Source organism: Canis lupus, chromosome 13, assembly GCF_011100685.1.
Source record: "Canis lupus familiaris isolate Mischka breed German Shepherd chromosome 13, alternate assembly UU_Cfam_GSD_1.0, whole genome shotgun sequence".
Classification (NCBI taxonomy): Eukaryota; Metazoa; Chordata; class Mammalia; order Carnivora; family Canidae; genus Canis; species Canis lupus.
The window spans coordinates 12,047,343-12,071,162 of record NC_049234.1 but is presented as its reverse complement, the minus strand read 5'-3'; the positions used below and the strand labels follow the sequence as shown (position 1 = coordinate 12,071,162).

The 23,820-nt window shown below is 34.5% G+C and overlaps 1 long non-coding RNA gene across 7 annotated transcripts in view; it reads right to left on the bottom strand.

Moving 5' to 3' along the window:
• The window catches only part of LOC102156107, a 129,995-nt gene that overhangs the window by 46,592 nt on the left and 59,583 nt on the right, over positions 1-23,820 (bottom strand). For 5 of the 7 annotated variants that reach the window (XR_005368555.1, XR_005368552.1, XR_005368553.1 and 2 more), the window contains one exon: positions 241-309. This is a non-coding gene — a long non-coding RNA (uncharacterized LOC102156107). Of the gene's footprint in view, positions 1-240; positions 310-2,843; positions 2,886-5,124; positions 5,164-23,820 lie in introns of those variants that run through there. The other 2 variants (XR_005368557.1, XR_005368558.1) reach the window with 2 other exon arrangements.

The window sequence follows — 23,820 nt, the reverse complement described above, 5'->3', positions numbered from 1 at the left end:
TTGTGCACTTTATTAGATGCGATTTATAACCAATTAAAATGAATTCTAGAAAAGCAGTGATAGTAATATTATCATTGAATATGACCCATTGACTAATGGCATAAAGCAGGGGGAAGCTTTTTACTGGAAAATAAAATAATTTTTAAAAAGTTTTGAGTTTATGAGGCCATTAATTTTTCCACTGGGATAGATAATATGATTAACAATGACAGTTAATATAACTATTTGGGCCAATCTTACCTTTTTATGGAGTATAGTTAGGGACAGCAAATTTTACAGCTTCTTCTATAAATCCTTACCATCCAGAAGCTGAAAAGGAGATAGACAAAAGTAAAATACACTTTCTAGAGTAAGAAAAAATAGATTAGAACTGTGGAACAGACAAATTTAATGTTTCCTATATTCAATACTCACAAGCAAATTTATTGGCTAATGACAAAGAGCATTTTATATGATCAATGAAGTCTCAATTTGAATTGCAAAATACTGAAGTTGGTCCATGTGGTGGACCCTCACTCCACTAAAGAATGAACCTAAACACAGATATTAATATATCACCTGGGTGCTATTCTTTTATTACCCTTATGTATGCATAAATATTCATGGAGGAACATAAATATTGGTTATGTAGGAAAATGTTTAGGTGAAAGATAAGCTTGTAGTGGATGATGAAATGGCAAATATTTACAAAATGAAGGTAGACAAAGAAAATCTTATGAATTCATCAAAAATGTGACTTGGAGAAAAGACTAGGTTCTATTTAAACATATATTTGCACACTTGGGGATATGTAAAGATCTTGTAATATGGCTCTCCTGGAAGGCAACAATCTGTTCTAATATAAAAATCCAGCATGCCAACAAATTGGGCAATCTGGAAGAAATGGATAAATTCCTAGAAACATATAAACCATCAAAACTGAAACAGGAAGAAATAGAAAACTTAAAGAGATCCATAAGCAGCAAAGATATTGAATCAGTAATCAAAAATCTCCCAAGAAACAAGAGTCTAGGGCTGGATGGCTTCCAGGGGAATTTTACCAAACATTTAAGGAAGAGTTAATACCTATTCTTCTAAAACGGTTCTAAAAAATAGAGATAGAAGGAAAACTTCCAAACTCATTCTAGGTTGCCAGCATTATCTTGATTCCAAAACTAAACAGAGAGCCCACTAAAGGAGAATTACAGACCAATATCACTGTTACAAACAAATTCTCAATAAGATACTACAAAATCTCAACCAACAGTACATTAAAAGAATTATTCACCACAACAAACTGGTATTTATTCCTGGGCTGCAGAGGTGGTTCAGTATCTGCAAATCAAGTAACATAATACACCACTTTAATAAAAGGATAAGAACCACATGATACTCTCCATAAATGCAGAAAAAGTATTTGACAAAATGCAGCATTATTTCTTGGAAAAAAAAACCAACAAAGTAGGGATAGAAGGAACATACTTCAACATCATAAAGGCTGTATACAGAAGACTCACAGTGAATATCATCCTAGATGGGGAAAAACTGAGTTTTTCCTGTAAGGTCAGGAACACAACAGGGATGTCCACTCTCACCACTGTTGTTCAACATGGTACTAGGAGTCCTAGCCTAAGCATTCAGAAAACAAAAAGAAATAATAGGTATCCAAATCAGGAAAGAAGTCAAACTTTCATTCTTCACAGTTGATATGATACTCCACAGGAAACCTGAAAGACTCCACCAAATAATCGCTAGAACTGATAGACATGAATTCAGTAAAGTTGCAGGATACAAAATCAATGTACAGAAATCTGTAACATTACTATACACCAACAATGAAGCAGGAGAAAGAGAAATCAAGAAATCAATCCCATTGACAATTGTACCAGAACCATAAGAGACCTAGGAACAAACCCAAACAAAAAGTGAAATGTCCATACTCTAAAAACTGTAGAACATTTATAAAAGAAATTAAAGATGACACAAAGAAATGAAGACATTCCATGATCATGGACTGAAAGAACAAATATTGTTTAAATGTCTATACTACCTAAAACGATCTACACATTTAATGCAGTCCCTTTCAAAACACCACTGGCATTTTTTGCAGAGCTAGAAAATCCTAAAATTTGTATGAAATGAGAAAAGACTCCAAATAGCCAAATTAATGTTGAAAAAGAAAAGCAGAGCAAAAGGCATCACAATTTCCAACTTGAAGCTGTATTATAACAACTATCTTGTTGATTACTGGCACAAAGACAGATACATAGATCAATGGAACAGGATAGAAACCCCAGACATGGTCACACAACTATATATGGTCAATTAATCTTCAACAAAGCAGGAAAGAATAGCTGACAGAAAAAGGAGAGTCCCTTCAACAAATGGTGTTGAGAATACTGGACAGTGACATGCAGAAGAATGAAACTGGACCACTTTCTTAAGCTACACACAAAAATAAGTTCAAAATGGATGAAAGACCTAAATGTGAAATAGGAAATTATCAAAATCCTAGAAGACAACATAGGCAGCAACCTCTTTGGCATTGTCCATAGCAACTTCTTACTAGATACATCTCCTGAGGCAAGAAAAACAAAGGCAAAAGTGAACTTTTGAGACTTAATCAAGATAAACATTTCTTCACAGTAAAGGAAACAATCAACAAAACTAAAAGGCAGCCTATGAAATAGGAGAATATATTTGTAAATAACATCTGATAAAGGATTAGTATCCACAATCTCCAAAGAACTTATTAAACTCAACACCAAAATAAAAAAAAAAATTCAGTTAAGAAATGGACAGAAGACATAAATAGACATCTATATGGCTAACAGATACATGAAAAGATGTTCAACATCACTCACCATCAGGGAAATACAAATCAAAACCACGATGAGATATCACCTCACATCTGTTGGAATGACTACAATTAACAACAAAGAAAACAAGAGATATTGGTGAGGATGCAGAGAAAGGGGAACCCTCATGTATTGTTGGTGGGAATGCAACGTAATATAGCCATTCTGAAAAACAGTATAGAGGTTCCTCAAAAAGTTAAAAACAAAACTATCCTATGATCTAGCAATTGAATTACTAGGTATATTTCCAAAGGATGCAAAAATACAGATTTGAAGGGGTACATGCAACCTGACATTTATAGCAGCTTTATCAACAACAGCCAAACTAGGGAAAGAGCCCAAGTGCCCATCAACTGATGAATATATAAAGAAGATTTGGTATGTATATATACATATACATGGTATGTATATATATATATATATATATATAAATGATTTGGTTGGTGTATATATACATATAATTGGTATATTATTCATATATATATATGTACATATAAAATTTGGTATATTACTCAGCCATAAAAAAAAAATGAAATCTTGCAAAAAAAAAAAAAAAGAATGAAATCTTGCCATTTGCAATGATGTGTATGGAACTAGGGAGTATTATACTAAGTGAAATATATCAGCCAGAGAAAGACAAATACCATATTATTTCATTGATACATGGAATTTAAGAAACAAAAAGATGAACATAGGAGAAGGGAAGAAAAATAAAATAAAAATGCAGAGAGGGGCATACCATAAGATACTCTTAACTACAGAGAACAAACTGAGTATTGCTGAAAGAGAGGTGGGTGGGGAAAAGTGTTAAATGCATGATAGGTATTATGGAAGGCACTTGTGATGAGCACTGGATGTTATATGTAAGTGATGAATCACCACTAAATTCTACTCCTGAATCCAAGACTACACTATATGTTAACTGATTTGAATTTAAATAAAAAGGGAAAAAATCCAACACAATGCAGTGACAATAAAGAAAAAAGAATAAAGAGAAAGAAGAAAGAAAGAAGAAAGAAGAAAGAAAGAAAGAAAGAAAGAAAGAAAGAAAGAAAGAAAAGAAAGAAAGAAAGAAAAGAAAGATGAATACATTAAGAATTTGAGGGATGAGGATATAGACAGAGGATAGTCAGAATACACTCCACAAAGATGATAATATTCAATTTGAATATAGCTGGTTCAAAGTAGAGGCTGGTATGTAAGTAGAAAGGTAGAAGATTAGTCTGAAGGACAATGGTAAGCATTAGTTTATAAAGTAGCTAGATTATACATATAGTACCAAATCTATTATCTAGAAATTATGACATCGAAAAAAATGAGTTATTATGAGATTTTGTAGTACTGAACATAGGTTACTAGAAGTATTCATTTATTGCCCTCAATGCCTCAAATTGTGGAATATCAATTTGTTTTATATTTTTATTTTTCTGTGTATAAATCTTGAGTGTTCTGTTTGCAGTAGATATAAATATTTGTGATTTTATGCATGTGCATTTGGCTGGCTCTGTCTCAAACCAAATTACTTGATAGGAATATTGACACTTTTTTCCAATAACATTTAATTTTCTCTTACAGCTAAGCAATTTTAGGGTTGGTTTTGTTTGTTTGCTCAGATAGGCAGAACAAATACACTAATCAGTTCTGAATGTGAATTGTGAGTGGTGTTCAGCTAACACTGGAGAATTTTTCATAATATTATTTCTAACGATAATCAGTTAGTTGGCTTCAAATGAATGGCTATTCATTAACTCAATTACTTATGTAGAAAGTATAAAAGATGGAAAAATTGGGGTGGGGGGGCTGGAAAGTACTTCACATAAAGCAGAGGAAAGCTATTTACTGGAAAATAAAATAATTTCAAAAAATCTTGGGTTTATGAGACCACTCATTCCATCATTAGGAAACTAATTATCCCTAAGCTAGTATTCTTACCATGGAGGAAAGAAAGGAAACCAAAATAAAACAAACATGGATTTGTTGAACTTTTACTATTGCCAGGAATTAGCCTGTGGGATTCTAATATAGATTAAAGTTGTAAAACATTTCATTCAATTCTATCTCTTTAAGAAAAAGAGGTTATCTTTCCCATTTTATACATGAGAAAAAAGAATTTCAATAGGAGTAAAGCTTCTTGGATAACTAATAGGGTTTGAATGTCTATGTGACTAGGTGTTAGAAGTCATCCAGGAGAAGTCTACCATTACGTAAGCTAGTAGGTTTTTTTAATCTTGCCCAGAGGCTTTCCTGTGTACTCTAGAGACAAGGAGGGTCTAAAGCTTTTACATACCTTCTGCAGTTCCCCATCCTGCAGATACTTTTAAAACCTCTGAAATAAGTGGAAAAATAACTAAAACACAGGAATTCTCTGCATCATCTTTATATTTAAATAATTCACACAAGCCTGAATATTTCCAATTGATTTATCTTCTATATCACTAACTTCCCTCCTCTTCTTATGACTATGTATGCCTAATATGATACGTAATTAGTCCATTGAATTTTTATTTTCAGTTCTAGAATATCCCATTAACTCATATTTTATTGATTCTAGTTTCTTCCATAATTATTCATGTTTACCTCTGTTTTTCTGATATACAAAGCAAAGTTATTGGAACATCCCTGTCTAAAATTCCATACCTAAATCCCTTTTGAATTTATTTATATTGCCAATTTTTCTTGTTGGATCATTTTTTAGCAGATCATTTTAAATTGAATACAGAATAGTGAGTCTAAAATTTGGTCAAGTTTCCAGAATATACTATCTTCCTCTATGGAAGATTATTTTTTTCTTCTGCCATGCAGAAAGAACATAGGTAGGTCATTTCTTCCTACCAAAGTTTGGTTTTATGCTTTTCAATGGCTGTCATATTTAATATCGACCCTTTTTTATTAATCTTTCTTTGTTATATTTCATCTTAATCCATTACTTCTAAGATGTGGCCCATCCTGAATTTCAACTGAAAAAATGGGATATTACTCAACGCCTCTATTTTGGGTGGGCTCTGAACTCAACTCCTGGCACTGGCATCACATACTAGCTAAAATTACTGCTTGGCACTCTATCCTTCAATGCCACTACCTATGAGGTTTTTTTGTTTTTGTTTTTTGTTTTTTTTTGTTTTTTACTGTTTTTGTCATGCACCTTTGCACTCTAGTGATTAGTAAAAACCTTGAGGGAGAATTTGCAAACAGAGTTTGGGGCTCATGTTACTGATTTCCCTCTTCCCTCTGATATTACCCTTCAAGTCACAGTCTAGGAGCCCAGAACTCCTGTCTTTCTTCTTAAAAGTAAGACTACAGTTTCTTGCTGTAACTGCTTTCCAGAACTATCAGCAGCATTTTCTTTAGGGGGAGGGGAACCCCAGGACGAATATGCAGTTAATCTTCTCTTCCCTTAGGAATTGTAGGCTGTCTCATTCTGCCTCTACTGGTTTCTTTCCACTCTTCAAATTCTTAGTATATTTATGTACTTTGTCCTTTCTATAAGATATAAGTCCGATATAAGCTACTTAGTCCTGACTTTCTTTCTTTCAACAGAAAGAATAATGAAATCTATAATGCAGTTACAGACAGGTGAAAGCCATGAGATTTATATTAAAAACAAATTAAATAAAAATCCCCTTTACTGCTGCTGTGTGAAGAAGATGGAGCTGGTAGTGCAGACCAGAATGGAGTAGGAAAACCATTCAGAAAATATAATAGTTCTTATGAGATTTGGTGCTGGTTTAGTTTGGACTAAAGTGATTAGAGATGGAAAACTACAGATAATTCAGGATACATTGTGGATTTAGAACTCATTTTTGTGGTGGAATTAAATACAATGGATAGGGATAAAAAGGGAAATCGAGTTATTTTTAGTTTTTATTCATAAAATTATATTTAACACCACAAAAGCACTGTAAAATATGTAGCAATTTAACAACATTTTTTAAGAGGTCAAAGAACTTACATCGGAAAATTTTTTTACACTTGTGTCATTGAACTATAGAGATAAGCTAATGTTATTTTTTATTTAGTCTTAGTTTATTTAGTTTTATTTACTTACACTTTAAAATAACTTTCACTAAACTACTCTAATATAAAAATATGCAAGCATTTTCACATGAGCAGTTAACTATTGGTCAGTACAGCCAAACAAAACTGATTCGAATTTATAACTTGAAATGGAAAGCATGTAATTTAAATTAGATATCAGTCACATGCAATTAATCATCAAGTGCAGTTTTCAACACCCCTCCAAATTTGGATTTATTGATGTCACCCGCATCTGTTGAAAGTCCTGTATCTTTCTTTGAAAAAAAAAATATTTCTGATATCAAATTATAAAATGTGAATTACACAGTGTTCCAGTAATTAAAGAATTTCTTCCTGATTTAAGATATTAAAAAAATTTTGAAATTCAAATCTTGAAAAGTTCAGAACCAATTAAATAAACTTGATCTATTTTTAAACTAATCTTTATAATGAAAACAACTTAATTAACAGGTTTAAAATCATACTAATAATAAGCGCATTATTCCCCAGGAGTTTCTCATGGATTTCCTTTCCTCCCTAGATTTTATATACTCTTTTGATTCTAAATGATCTTTTCCTCTCTAATTCTCTCATACTCCTTTGATTCTAAATTAATACAAGAATGTCACAGAATCTCCTGAGTCATTTGGATACACAATGCTGGAAATATGTTCTGTATAATCTTTTTTTTTTTTTTTTTTTTTTTTGTAATGCAGAACTCATTAGTCACAGGAAAAGCAGACTCTCAGAAATACTTGCTTCCAGCCTGAGAACCAAGTATGTTAGAGGCAGACATCAGGCTACTAGTAGAAGGGTACTGGATATCTAGAAGTCATAGCTAGAATCTAAGTGGCAAGATACCGCTTACAATTCATGGAATATTATAATACTGCTCAAATTAGCAAAACCAAGACACAGAGACAGGAGCAAACATAGGGATCCAGTGCCTACAGCTAAAGCATGGAGAAAACAACTTAGGATCTAGAAGAAAGCCCGTTATAATAATTAGAAAAATAATCAGGGGGGTCCCTGGGTGGCTCAGCAGTTTAGCGCCTGCCTTCAGCCCAGGGCCTGATCCTGGAGACCCGGATCCAGTCCCACGTTGGGCCCCCTGCATGGAGCCTGCTTCTCCCTCTGCCTGTGTCTCTGCCTCTCTCTCTCTCTCTCTCTTTGTCTGTCTCTCTAATGAATAAATAAATAAAATCTTTAAAAAGTAAAATAAAATGTTTCCTAAATAAAGAATTTTTCAGTTTATAACCTATAAATGTTAGACAATTTTGTTTCCAGCAATATGCCTGGCTAGACATCTTAAGATATTCTCCCTTTGAAAAATAACATAAAATTAAGCAAAGCATGATAGAATGGGTGACATTTCACCTGGACCTTGAAAGATGAGTTGACTTTTAACTGAGTTGTCTACTAGCTCCTTATCTTACATTTATCAATTCAATCAGTGTAATGAAGTATGAAAATGCTGTCAAACATGTAAAAGAGCTATCTTGCGAGTATCTGAATGCTGAAACACAGAGAGGAAAAAACGGTGGTGAACACAGAGGTCAGCAGCATACTAAAGTTACTGTTGCTTTGATGGTGGTTACAAACTTGTGAACTTTGAGCTTTGGTTTGCTGAACAAAATGCCTAGATATTATGCCAGTAGGAGAGTCATATAGGAAGCCATCTTCCTTAAAGTCAGGACTCGAAATGCCTATAACTTCAATGTGAGGTCAAACAGGAGTAAACTCATCCTGCACCTTTATCCTGCAGGCAATATCTTCAAAGTACTAAAGAGGTTAAATGTCAAGCTAGAATCCTGCACTCAGTGAAAATACATTTCAAAAACAAGTGTGAAATAAAGACAATATTGGGTTAAAAAATTGGAGACTTAAATTGGCAGACATTACTAGAGAAATTCTACAGGATGTACTTAAGGCAGAAGGAACATGTTCCAAGCAGAAAGGTCTGATACAAATGAAAAGGAATAGCTAAAAACGTGTGGGTAAGTAGTTTAGCATGTGTAAATGCATATTAACTGTATACAACAAAATTAATAATCATTTCATTGTGCATGGACATGAATTATATTATTTTAAAAGTATAATTAAGAGTAAATAAAAGAAACATATAGTAGAAGAATCAAATACCAAGAGTAGACTATGAAACAAGGATTATGATTAATCACTTCTCTGCTCCAGAATGAAAAAAATGAAAATCAATATCCTTTATGTTAAAAAATCCATTATAAAAGGATTATATATTTTATGTATGTTATTTACAATAGTATATGTGTGATATGCTTAATAAATTCAATAATTTATTGAATTTTTATAAATCATTTCAATAATTATAAAAGAAAATTGTGTTATAATGCATAAATAAGAAATCAAGAAGGAACAAATATAGAGATATACCATGTTCAAGACTGGAAGAATGATGTAGAAAATACTATCCACTGGAAAAAGGACAGTCTCTTCAATAAATGGTGCTGGGAAAATTGGACAGCCACGTGCAGAAGAATGAAACTAGAATATTCTCTTACACCATACACAAACATAAACTCAAAATGGATGAAAGATCTAAATGTGACACAAGAATCCAGCAAAATCCTAGAGGAGAACACAGACAACATCCTTTTTGAACTTGGCCACAGCAACTTCTTGCAAGATACATCCATGAAGGCAAGAGAAACAAAAGCAAAAATGAACTATTGGGACTTCATCAAGATACGAAGCTTTTGCACAGCAAAAGAAACAGTCAACAAAACCAAAAGACAACCTACAGAATGGGAGATGATATTTGCAAATGACGTATCAGATAAAGGGCTGGTATCCAAGATCTATAAAGAACTTATTAAACTCAACAGCAAAGAAACAAACAATCCAATCATGAAATGGGCAAAAGACATGAACAGAAATTTCACAGAGGAAGACATACACATGGCCAACACGCACATGAGAAAATGCTCCACATCACTGGCCATCAGGGAAATACAAATCAAAACCACAACGAGATCCCACCTCACACCAGTGAGAATGGGGAAAATTAACAAGGCAGGAAACAACAAATGTTGGAGAGGATGTGGAGAAAGGGGATCCCTCTTGCACTGTTGGTGGGAATGTGAACTGGTGCAGCCACTCTAGAAAACCGTGTGGAGGTTCCTCAAAGAGTAAAAAATAGATCTGTCCTCTAACCCAGCAATTGCACTGATGGGGATTTACCCCAAAGATACAGATGCAGTGAAACGCCGGAACACCAGCACCCCAATATTTATAACAGCAATGTCCACGATAGCTAAACTGTGGAAGGAGCCTCAGTGTCCATCGAAAGATGAATGAATAAAGAAGATGTGGTATATGTGTACAATGGAATATTAATCAGCCATTAGAAACGACAAATACCCATCATTTGCTTCGACGTGGATGGAACTGGAGGGTATTGTGCTGAGTGAAGTAAGTCAATCGGAGAAGGACAGTCATTATATGATCTCACTCATACAGGGAATATGAAAAATAGTGAAAGTGAATAAAGGGAAATGGAGATAAAATGAGTGAAAATATCAGTGAGGTTGACAGAACATGAGAGACACCTAACTCTAGGAAACAAACAAGGGGTGGTGGAAGGGAGATGGGTGGGGGGGTTGGGGTGACAGGGTGACGGGTGCTGAGGGGGGCACTTGATGGGATGAGCACTGGGTGTTATGCTATATGTTGGCAAATTGAACTCCAATATAAAAAAAATAAAAAATAAATAAAAAGATTGGAAGAATAATAAAGAGGATAATTTCCTCCATAATGGTGTGTAGTATTGGTAGGATCCTAATCATAATCACCTACAGCAATTCTGTGAACATTGATAAAAAGGTCTAAAATTCTTCTTGAGTAAAAACAAGATAGGAGCACTAACTCTATCAGATATCAAGAATACATATCAATGCATAGAGGTAAACAGAACATTGGGATAGAATAGTAAACCCCAAATAGACTCAGTTGCAATTTGAACACTTATTTGTACAGATCAATGAATAAAGGATTAATTTCTCAATGAATGATGCTAAAACAATTGGGCATTTGGAATGAAAAAAATGGTACTAGACACTCAATACTAGGGCATAGAAACAGTCTCAGATGAAATAAAGATAATAATGGAAAAATGTTTATGTGATCAAGTTATGGATATATTTTAAAAGACACATGCACTAACAATAAACATTTTTTTGATAAATTTGAAGACATTAAGGTTAGAACCTCTTATTAAATAGCAGCATTACAACTATAAAAGCAAGTCAAAAATTAGAGAAGATTTTGACTTCAAAAATGTTTAATACAGGACTGGTATGTGTGTATATGAAAACTCTTATAAAGCATAATGAAAAATATAAATAGATATGTTCATAAAGATAGAGATGCCTGAGTGGCTCAGTCAGTTAAGTGTCCAACTTAATCTCAGCTCAAGCCCTGATCTCAGGGTTATGTATTTAAGTCCCAAGTAGCGCTCTACACCAGGCATGGAGCCTACTTAAAAAACAAATAAAAAATAAAAAATAAAAATAAAAAAATAAAAAATTGTACATAGCAATGTAAATGGATGAACTATAGCTTCATATGTCAAAATGGATGAATCTTAACAGAATAGTGAAAGATGGGTTACAAAATAATTCATACAGTTTTCCTTTCATTGTCTAACATTTAAAACAGTCACAATGAAAACTATACTGTTTAAGTTTCAAACCATGGATTCTCAAACTCTAAAGTAAAGCAATGGTATAATTATCACAAAAATGGAGATATTGGCTAACTCAGGGATGGAAGGAAACCTTCTGAGTTGCACTGTGCAACTCGTCGTGTTCTTCTTACACCAACAGGGGTATGTATCAACAACATCCTAACATATATTTGACTATAGTATAAAAAATGCTAAACCTATTTACAGATTAAATGCCATACTATGTTAACTTGGTTTACTGTTTTTAATTATTCAGTCCCTTCTGCCTTGTGCTAGAGGATGGGCACATTATTTCTTTCCAATATTCATACTGGTCTTGGACATGACTTGATTCAGACAAAGGAATATGGAAAGTGACAATATTTCAGTTCTGAGCCCAAGTCACAGAGGTGTTATGTCTTTCTGTGCAACTATTCCATGGTCCTGTGATCTGCCATGAGAAAATGTTGCATATTTTTATTGATTCAAGGAGAATGTGGAATGGTAAAACAGAACTAAACCAGATCCACAGTCTGGATCCAAGACAAGTCCAATAGCTCATGAGTGAAAAATAAGGACCTATTGTAAAAGCTACAGGGTGTGGGTGATTTGTTTCAAACATTGCAGGAATAGTTAAGACATATTGGAACATTCAAAGGGAAATAATTCTGCATTAGAGGAAAGTGTTAAGCAAAGCATGACAGAGTGGATGACATTTCACCTGGACCTTGAAAGATGAGTTGACTTTGAACAGAATTGCCTAGCTCCTTATATTACATTTATCAATTTGATCAGTGTAATGTGGTATGAAAATGTATTGACTAGTACTTTAAATAATGTAATTACCAATGTAGGGAGCGATATTGTTGAAAAGCTTTGGGAAAAGTATTTCCAAAACGATTATCTGTGTGGTGATGGGTGATACAATAAAGTCTATTGTGTGTTTTTAAAAGAGAAAAATTTCATTTTGTAAAATAGTTATTACAAATGATATAGTAGTTCCCTAAATCAGTTTGCAATCCCTGTTGTTAATTTCTAGAATAAATTATATATATTATATATGTAATTATATTATATATACTTATATAATTACCTATTATACTTATATAATTACTTATATATACTTATATATAATTACTTATATATACTTATATAATTATAATATATAATATATATTATATATTACATATATAATATATATAATTTATTAGAGAGAGGGAGAGTGAACAAGACAGAGAGAGCACAAGCCAAGGGAGAGGCATAGAGGAGAAGCAGACTCCTCACTGAGAGAACCTAAGGTAGGGCTCGATCTCAGGACCCTAGGATCACGACCTGAGCTGAAGGCAGATGATTGGCTGACTGAGACACCCAGGCACCACTGATCTTGTATATTTTTATGTCAGACTGTCTGGATAACTTCTTTCTCCTCACTCTCGCCCACTAGATTATAACCCCCTGTAACACATTCTCAAAGTCCTCTTCACTCCTCCTTTACACTGGCAATCGCTGTAATGACAAAATAATTTTTATAAATTTTTATAAATATTTGTTAAGTTAAGTTTTCCCCTCCTTCTCTAATGGGTTCTAAATAGGGCCAGAGATTGTGTCTGTTTTGATCCCTATTACAGAATTCCTGGAACACGGATGGCATTCAATAAATATTTATTTAAGAAGCACAACAGTAAATGAAAGAACATGGGCTTTGATCAGATGAATTTAGATATAAGAACCTGTATCTTTCACTAACTTTGGATCTCGGATAATTTATTCATATTTTTAAAATTATCAGTTTTGTCATATGCAAACTGATATAGCGAAGATTGGAGAAATAGAAGTAAACATCACATAAATGATAGTTCTCATTATTTTTAAAGTGCTTTATGGTACATGTAGGAGTTTAGGAAAGAGATGTTCACATCAGTTTCTTTTTTTTCCCAATTCAATTTAGTGTAGAAGCTTACAGGAAAAAATTCCTCATGTTGTTCATTTGAATGAACAATATGTCTTTCTTGGGTCTTCCATTGCATAAATAATTGTTCTTTCCATTGGTTTCTGCATTGCAAGTGTAGAACTAATAGATGTCTATAATTGGCCTATTTATTCATTGTCTGTATTACCCAAACATTACCTTTCTGTGGTTATTTATTTTGCTTACTTGAAGCATTAACAAAGAACATAAATGGAAGCAAACGAGTTCAGAAAGACTTTTCTTTCAAACGATTAAAGTCATCCTCAGAAATATTTTGTATTTCATTCTATAATTACAGCATGTAAAGTTTGTCTTGAGAATTAGAAATTTCACTGAAACTTCCCATCTATTTTCTGGAAAGCAAGTTTTCCTAGATTTTCACCTCTGCCCTCTCATGATCACCCTTCATTATAAAATAGTTTTCTCATCGTCTTCAAGCTGCCTAGCAATTTCAGAATCAGTAATGAGAAGGCTGGAGTTTATTTGTTAAATTGTTTGCTTGAATTATGCAGAAGTGCCTTGCTGTGCTTTAATTTAAACTAATAGCATTCCTTCTAATGCTATTACACAAATAAAACGCTGATAATTTAGCCCTTGTCTGCCCCCCACTTGTTTTCCAAATATGAGATTATATATTTGAGGTGAAAAAAAGATAGACATTTATATGCTTTCTTTAGCTAAGTAATATTATGCATATTGGAAATAATCACTATTCTTCCTCAATATCTTCAGGCTACTTCATATGCAAGAAATCCCTAAACAGTATTTTTCCTGTTCACAGAGAATACAACTAGGGGGTTATGCTAGTACGATGTTAAATTAGCTATGCTTTCACTTCTACAAGTGAATGTAATTCAAACACAGCTTTATCCCCCTAAAACTGAATTATTCACTTACATATTATAACTAATAGTAATCTATAAGCATACTCATGTCAGTTTACAGTTCTGCAAGTTCTGACAAATACATATATAGAGATTTGTTACCACCACTACAAACAAGATATAGAATTATTCTACTACCCAAACAGTTCCCTCATGCTGTCTTTTCTATTCAATTTTTGACTCTGCCTTTGAAAAACACTGATCTGTTCTTAATTCAAATAAGAAACATTTTTAAAAGAACTATAGATATTTATTATAGAGCATTTTTATTCCTAGTCTGTTTAAGTTTTGTAGATTTTCACTCCTTTTGCATCTAATTCAAACCTCATATATTTTATGGGATTTTTATTTAATCAGCATTCCCAGACTCATGCTCTGTAGAACATGTTTCTGCAGAATATGACTAGGCATGCTATGAACAAATTGTTTCATGCCTTAGTAAGTTTGAAAGTCTTTGAATTAAGCAATTTGTCTTTTCAGGGTCTCTTCCTCTTATATTCACAATAAAATGCTTGTAGCATGGTTTACATTGATCATTTGGATGCAGGGCAAGAAATAGGAAACAATAGGTAAATGTGAGAAATAGGTTTATTCCATTTAGAAATACAGTAGATAAAAAACAAGATGGCTTAAACCCACTAATTGAAATTCCTGTTTTGTGTATCAAAAATTACTGAGGATCTATATAAATTAACAGAAATCCATGCAATTGTATATAACATAAGCAGATGTAAAGCAGTTTGTATTAAAGTGGGTGGATAGGAAGAACTTCCTCTAAATCCTTAAACTATAAAGATTCAAAGGAAAAGTATGAAAACAGCCTGAAATCGTAACTCAAAATTAGAAATTGGGAATGTACTGAAACCTTGTGGAATATCAGCACAATACAAGCAATACAAAGGGTTGCCAGTGTGAAATGAATTGAATGAAGTCTTATATTCAGATGAAATTCTGCAATGATTGCTTATTTTTAACAGGCATTGGTGAATATGTGTTTATTTTTTTCAAAGATTTTATTTATTTGATCATGAGAGACACACAGAAAGAGAGGCAGAGACACAAGCAGAGAGAGAAGCAGACTCCATGCAGGGATCCTGATGTGGGACTCAATCCCGGAACTCTAGGATCTCACGCCCTGGGCCAAAGACAGGCACTCAACTGCTGAGCCACCCAGGTGTCCCATGTGACTCCATGTGGTGTCCCATATTTGCTATAAATTAGTAAACTTACATTTACATGATGTCAGTGAACAAAGTTCTTTAAAGAGCATTTTCTCAGAGCAGTCATAAGATTCCATGTAGAAAATTCCAGCTTCAACCTACCAAAACTACCTTTCCCAATTTGAGGTGGAGAGGATGAAGGAGAGATTGGCAGTGTATTTTGTTTTCGGCAGTATATTTGGATGTTGTACTTCTGATAAACAGAAATTATTTATCTAATATATGAATGTATTTGATAAAAATGAGAAATATTTTAGAGGCATCTCTGTGGCTCAGTTAAGTATCTGACTCTTGGCTTTTGGTTTTGGCTCAGGCCACAGTCTCAGGTCAGGGTTGTAAGAATAAGCCCGACATCAGGCTTTGAACTCAGTGTGGAGTCTGCTTGAGATTGTCTCCCTCTGCCCCTCCCTCTGTTTCTGTTCTCTTTCCTCCCTCTCTGAAATAAGTAAATATTTTTTTAAAGGGAAATATTCGTATCAGCTTTAATATTATAGCAATCCATAGCTGTTTTTAAAATTAAGTATAATGGGTCAGTTAGAAGTCTAGTCAATTTTGTGATTTGTAATTCTTTCGGTAAAGGAATAACTGCTATGAGAATTGCTCTCCTGCTGTGCATAATAAGAACCAGGACATATATGAAACAATAGTGTTCAGAAACTGAACTACAGGCATCAGAGGACTTTTTGCCTGATTAAAAGGATTTTTAAAATGTGGTAAATCCTTGGATTGCTACTGCTTAATCACTGGAGTCAATTTTCAGGCTATAGAGCCTAGGATTGAGAAAACAAATATTGGATCTTGGGAAGGCCAAGGGAGATTGATTTTACAGTTCAGTTCTATATAATACTAGATAAGAGGAGTTGCACAAAGAGGGTAGGAAAGGGGGGAGGAGGAGAGAAGGAAGAGGAGGAGGGAGAGGAGGAGGAGGAAGAGGAGGAGGAAAAGGAGAAGAAGGAGAAGAAGAGGAAGAAGAAGAAGAAGAAGAAGAAGAAGAAGAAGAAGAAGAAGAAAGAAGAGAAGAAGAAGAAAAGACGACTCTTCATTCTTATTCTTCTTCTCCTCGTCCTCCTCCTCGCTGATTTACTTCTTCTTATTTCTTCTTCGTTTTTCCCCCCTCCCTTCTTCTTCTTTTCCTTTTCCTTCTTCCTCTCTCCTCTCCTTCTTCTTCCTTTTCTTCTCCCTATCCTCTTCACCCTCTCCCCCCCGACGAAGAAGAGGAAAAGAAGGAGAAGGAAGAAAAAAAGAAGAGAAAGAAAAAGAAGAGAAGAGAAGGAGAAAATGTTTGGCTGCATAATGATCTGTGCATGGGTGGGAAAAAAAAAAAAAAACACCCTGAAGCCAGTGAGAGTAGAATTGGGATTCTAAGATCTCACAAATGCTGGGGAATGTTTCGTGATTACTCCACCTTTGGTGGAGAGATATCATAATATATGAGCCTATGGAGAGAGTCAAAACAAAGCTTAAAAAGTTCTCAAAAAGATCAAACTGATCTGTGAATAACTGCATTCTCAAACGAATTTCAGCACACTTTAAAACATTTTTTAAAAATTATATAACACCTAAGAATATTAAATCCACAATATCTGCAATGAAATAAACAAAATTAGCAGGCATGGAAAGAGGTAGAAAAATATAACTCATGAGGATTTAAATAAATGAATAGAAACTGAACCAAAAGATAGAAATTATGGAAAACATAATTAATAAGATCTTAAAATATTGAACCTATGTATATTCAATGAGGTATAAAATAAACACAGGAAATGAATGAAGCATGTTTTAAGATGTATATGCTTTACAGATAAAAATACAAATAACTAAAATTTTCAAAAGTTCACTAGTTATAATGAAAAGCAGATCAAACACTGCAGAAGAAATCAGTGAACTTGAAGACATAATGATAGGAAATGCAAGAACTCTATTCTCACTTCTTTTATACTGAGGGTTCTAACCATTGCTATAACAGCAGGGAAGAAAGTAGATAAACACATTATAAAAGAATGATATACATTCTTTTATATATATATTTATAAATTTTATATATATTTATAAAAGATATACACATTATAAAAGAAGTAAAATGGTATTTATTTTTTAAAATGGTCTTTATTCACAGATGATGTGATTGTTTATGTAGGTAACTGCTGAATTATCTCCCAAAAAGTGACCACAACTAAACATGAGTTTAGGAAGATTACAAAATGTAAATTTTATTTTCATATGTTAGCAATAAACAATTAGAAATTGAAATTAATTTGACACTAATAAAAAAAATTGACACTAATAATTTTAATATCACATTTTTCTAATTTTCCTTTTTCAAGTTTCTATTTAAATTTCAGCTAGTTAACATACAGTATAATATTAGTTTCAGGTGGAGAATCTAGTAATTCATCATTTACATAAAACACCCAGTGCTTATCACAAGTGCCTTCCTTAATATCCATCACCTATTTAGCCTATTCCCCTGATTACCTCTCCTTAAGCAAGCCTCAATTTGTTCTCTAGAGTTAACGGTCTCCTTTAAGGTTTGTCTTTCTTTTTTTTTTTTTTTTCTTCCTATGTTCATCTATTTTGTTTCTTAAATTCCACATATGAGTGAAATCATATGGTATTTATCTTTCTCTGACTGACTTATTTCCCTTAGAATTATATATAAAACCATTGATATTGTTGCAAATGGCAAGATTTCATTATTTTTATGGTTTAGAAATACTCCATTGTGTTTCTGCATATATATATATGCACATATATATATATCACTATATATATCACTTCATTTTTTAAGAGTTTTTATATATTTCTTTTTTTATTTATTTTTTTAATTGGAGTTCAATTTGCCAACATATAGCATAATACCCAGTGCTCATCCCATCAAGTGCCCCCCTCCGTGCCCGTCACCCAGTCACCCAAACCCCCGCCCACTTCTGCTTCCACTATCCCTTGTTCATTTCCCAGAGTTAGGTGTCTCTCATGTTTTGTCACCCTCACTGATATTTTTCACTCATTTTCTCTCCTTTCCCTTTATTCCCTTTCACTAATTTTTATATTCCCCAAATGAATGAGACCATACAATGTTTGTCCTTCTCTGACTGAGTTATTTCACTAGCATAATACCCTCCAGGTCCTTCCACATCGAAGCAAATAGTGGGTATTTGTCGTTTCTAATGGATGATTAATATTCCATTATATACATAGACCGTACCTTCTTTATCCATTCATCTTCAATGGACACCGAAGCTCCTTCCACAGTTTGGCTATCGTGGACATTGCTGCTAAAACATCGGGGTGCAGGTGTCTTGGTGTTTCACTGCATCTGTATCTTTGGGGTAAATCCCCATCAGTGCAATTGCTGGGTTGGAGGGCAGATCTATTTTTTTACTTTTTGAGGAACCTCCACACAGTTTTCTAGAGTGGCTGCACCAGTTCACATTCCCACCAACAGTGCAAGAGGGATCCCCTTTCTCCACATCCTCTCCAACATTTGTTGTTTCCTGCCTTGTTAATTTTCACCCTTCTCACTGGTGTGAGGTGGGATCTCGTTGTGGTTTTGATTTGTATTTCCCTGATGGCCAGTGATGCGGAGCATTTTCTCATGTACTTGTTGGCCATGTCTTTGTCTTCCTCTGTGAGATTTCTGTTCATGTCTTTTGCCCATTTCATGATTGGATTGTTTCTTTGGTGTTGAGTTTAATAAGTTCTTTATAGATCTTGGATACCAGCCCTTTATCTGATATGTCATTTGCAAATAACTTCTCCCATTCTGTAGGTTCTCTTTTGGTTTTGTTGACTGTTTCTTTTGCTGTGCAAAAGCTTCTTATCTTGATGAAGTCCCAGTAATTCATTTTTCTTTTTGTTTCTCTTACCTTCGTAGATGTATCTTGCAAGAAGTTGCTGTGGCCACGTTCAAAAAGGGTGTTGCCTGTGTTCTCCTCTAGGATTTTGCTGGATTCTTGTGTCACATTTAGATCTTTCATCCATTTTGAGTTTATGTTTGTGTATGGTGTAAGAGAATGGTCTAGTTTCATTCTTCTGCATATGGAAGTCCAGTTTTCCCAGCACCATTTATAGAAGAGACTGTCTTTCTTCCAGTGGATAGTCTTTCCTGCTTTGTCGAATATTAGTTGACCATAAAGTTGAGGGACCACTTCTGGATTCTCTATTGTGTTCCATTGTTCTATGTGTCTGTTTTTGTGCAAGTATCACACTGTCTTGATGACCACAGCTTTGTAGTACAACCTGAAATCTGGTATTGTGATTCCCTCAGCTATGGTTTTCTTTTTTAACATTCCCCTGGCTATTCAGGGTCTTTTTTGATTCCACATAAATCTTAAGATGATTTGTTCTAACACTCTGAAGAAAGTCCATGGTATTTTGATAGGAATTGCATTAAATGTGTAAATTGCCCTGGGTAACAGTGAGTTTTCACAATATTAATTCTTCCAATCCATGAGCATGGAATATTTTTCCATGTCTTTGTGTCTTCCTCAATTTCTTTTAGAAGTGTTCTATAGTTTTGAGGGTATAGATCCTTTACCTCTTTGGTTAGGTTTATTCCTAGGTATCTTATGCTTTTGGTGCAATTGTAAATGGGATTGACTCCTTAATTTCTCTTTCTTCAGTCTCATTGTTAGTGTATAGAAATGCCCCTGATTTCTGGGCATTGATTTTGTATCCTGCCACACTGCCGAATTTCTGTATGAGTTCTAGCAATCTTGGGGTGGAGGCTTTTGGGTTTTCTATGTAGTGTATCATGTCATCAGCGAAGAGGGAGAGTTTGACTTCTTCTTTGCCAATTTGAATGCCTTTTATTTCTTTTTGTCATCTGATGGCTGAGGCTAGGACTTCTAGTACTATGTTGAGTAGCAGTGGTGAGAATGGACATCCCTGTCCTGTTCTTAGGGAATAGGTTCCCAGTGTTTCCCCATTGAGAATTATATTTGCTGTGGGCTTTTCATAGATGGCTTTTTAGACGTCGAGGAATGTTCCCTCTATCCCTACACTCTCAAGAGTTTTGATCAGGAATGGATGCTGTATTTTGTCAAATGCTTTCTCTGCATGTATTGAGAGGATCATATGGTTCTTGTTTTTTCTCTTGCTGACATGATCAATCACATTGCTTTACGAGTGTTGAAACAGACTTGCATCCCGGAGATAAATCCCACTTGGTCATGGTGAATAATCTTCTTAATGTATTGTTGGATCCTATTGGCTAGTATCTTGTTGAGAATTGTTGAGAGTTTTTGCATCCATGTTCATCAGGGATATTGGTCTATAATTCTCCTTTTTGGTGGAGTCTTTGTCTGGTTTTGGAAATAAGGTGATGCCGGCCTCATAGAACGAGTTTGGAAGTACTCCATCTCTTTCTATCTTTCCAAATAGATTTAGAAGAATAGGTATGGTTTCTTCTTTAAACATTTGATAGAATTCCCCTGGGAAGCCATCTGGCCCCGGACTTTTGTGTCTTGGGAGGTTTTGGATGACTGCTTCAATTTCCTCCCTGGTTATTGGCCTGTTCAGGTTTTCTATTTTTTCCTGTTCCAGTTTTGGTAGTTTGTGGTTTTCCAGAAATGAGTCCATTTCTTCTAGATTCCTTAATTTATTGGCGTATTGCTGCTCATAAAATATTTTTTTAAATCATTTGTATTTCCTTGGTATTGGTGATCTCTCCTTTCTCATTCATTATTAGTGTCTTCTCTCTCTTCTTTTTAATAAGGCTGGCTAATGGTTTATCTATCTTATTAATTCTTTCAAAAACCAACTCCTGGTTTTGTTTATCTGTTCCACAGTTCTTGTGGTCTCTATTTCATTGAGTTCTGCTCGAATCTTTATTAACTCTCTTCTTCTGCTGGGTGTAGGATATATTTACTGTTTTTTCTCTAGCTCCTTTAGGTGTAAGTTTAGCTTTTGTATTTGAGTTCTTTCCAGTTTTTGGATGGATGCTTGTACTGCGATGTATTTCCCCCTCAGGACTGCTTTTGCTGTATCCCAAAGATTTTGAACGGTTGTATCTTCATTCTTATTAGTTTCCATGAATCTTTTTAATTCTTCCTTAATTTCCAGGTTGACCCTTTCATCTTTTAGCAGGATGGTCCTTAACCTTCAAGTGTTTGAAATCCTTCCAAACTTCTTCTTGTGATTTAGTTCTAATTTCAAAGCATTATGGTCTGAAAATATGCAGGGGATGATCCCAATCTTTTGGTATCGGAGAAGACCTGATTTGTGACCCAGTATGTGGTCTATTCTGGAGAAAGTTCCATGTGCACTTGAGAAGAATGTGTATTCAATTGCATTTGGATGTAAAGTTCTGTAAATATCTGTGAAATCCATCTGGTCCAGTGTATCATTTAAAGCTCTTGTTTCTTTGGAGATGTTGTTCTTAGAATATCTGTCGATTATATAAAGCAGTGTGTTCAAGTCACTAAGTATATGTGTATTATTATCTAAGTATGTCTTAACTTTGGTTATTAATTGATTGATATACTTGACAGCTCCCACATTCGGGGCATAAATATTCATATATTGTTAGGTCCTCTTGTTGGATAGATCCTTTAAGTATAATATAGTGTCCCTCTTCATATATTGTTAGGTCCTCTTGTTGATAGATCCTTTAAGTATAATATAGTGTCCCTCTTCCTCTCTTACTACAGTCTTTTGGATAAACTTTAATTATTTGGTATAAGGATTGCTACCCCTGCTCTCTTTTGAGAACCATTTGAATGGTAAATGGTTCTCCAACCTTTTATTTTCAGGCTGTAGGTGTCCTTATGTCTAAAATGAGTCTCTTGTAGACAGCAAATAGATGGGTCCTGCTTTTCTATCCCATCTGAAACCCTGCACCTTTTTATGGGTTCATTAAGCCCATTCACGTTCAGAGTTACTATTGAAAGATATATATTTAGTGTCATCATGATACCTATTCAGTCCCTGTTTTTGTGGATTGTTTCCTTGGATTTCCTCTTTCTTTTACAGAGACTCCCTTAATATTGCTTGCAGAGCTGGCTTGGTGGTCACATATTCTTTCAGTTTCTGCCTATCTTGGAAGGTCTTTATCTCTCCTTCTATTCTGAATGAGAGCCTTGCTGGATAAAGTATTCTTGGCTGTAGGTTCTTCTCATTTAGGACCCTGAATATATCCTTCCAGCCCTTTCTGGCCTGCCAGGTCTCTGTGGAGAGGTCTGCTGTTATCTAATGCTTCTCCCCATAAAAGTTAGGGATTTCTTGTCTATTGCTGCTTTAAGGATCTTCTCTTTATCTTTGGAATTTGCAAGTTTCATTATTAAATGTCAAGGTTTTGAGCGGTTTTTATTGTTTTAGGGGGTATCTCTCTATCTCCCGGATCTGAATGCCTATTTCCCTTCCCAAGTTAGGGAAGTTCTCAGCTATGATTTGCTCAAATACACATTCCGGACCTCTGTCCCCTTCGGCACCCTCAGGAACCCCAATTAAATGTAGATTTTTCCTTCTGAGGCTGTCATTGATTTCCCTTAGTCTATCCTCATGATCTTTTGTTTTTCTCTTTTTTCCTCAGTTTCCTTCCTTGCCATCAACTTATGTTCTATGTCACTCACTCGTTCTTCCTACCTCGTTAACCCTCATCGTTAGGACTTCTAGTTTGGATTGCATCTCATTTAATTGATTTTTTATTTCTCCCTATTAGATCTAGATTCTGCAGTCACGGAGTCTCTTGAATCCTTTATGCTTTTTTTTTTTTAAATTTTTATTTATTTATGATAGTCACACACACAGAGAGAGAGGCACAGAGACACAGGCAGAGGGAGAAGCAGGCTCCATGCACAGGGAGCCCGATGTGGGATTCTATCCCGGGTCTCCAGGATCGTGCCCTGGACCAAAGGCAGGTGCCAAACCGCTGCACCACCCAGGGATCCCCATTTATGCTTTTTTGTAGAGCCACCAGTAGCTTTATAATTGTGCTTCTGAATTGTCTTTCTGACACTGAATTGTAATCCAGATTTTGTAACTCTGTGGGAGAGAGGACTGTTTCTGATTGGTGTTATTGAGGTGAGTTTTTCCTTCTAGTCATTTTGCTCAGTGCAGAGTGACCAAAAACAAGTTGTACTGCAAAAAGGAGAAAAAGAGAGAAAAAAAAGAAAAAAAAAGGGGAGGCAGGGGACAAACAGAAAACAAAAAAAAGGGGGAGTATCCTCTGATTATATATAGTGTAAATCCCTCGATT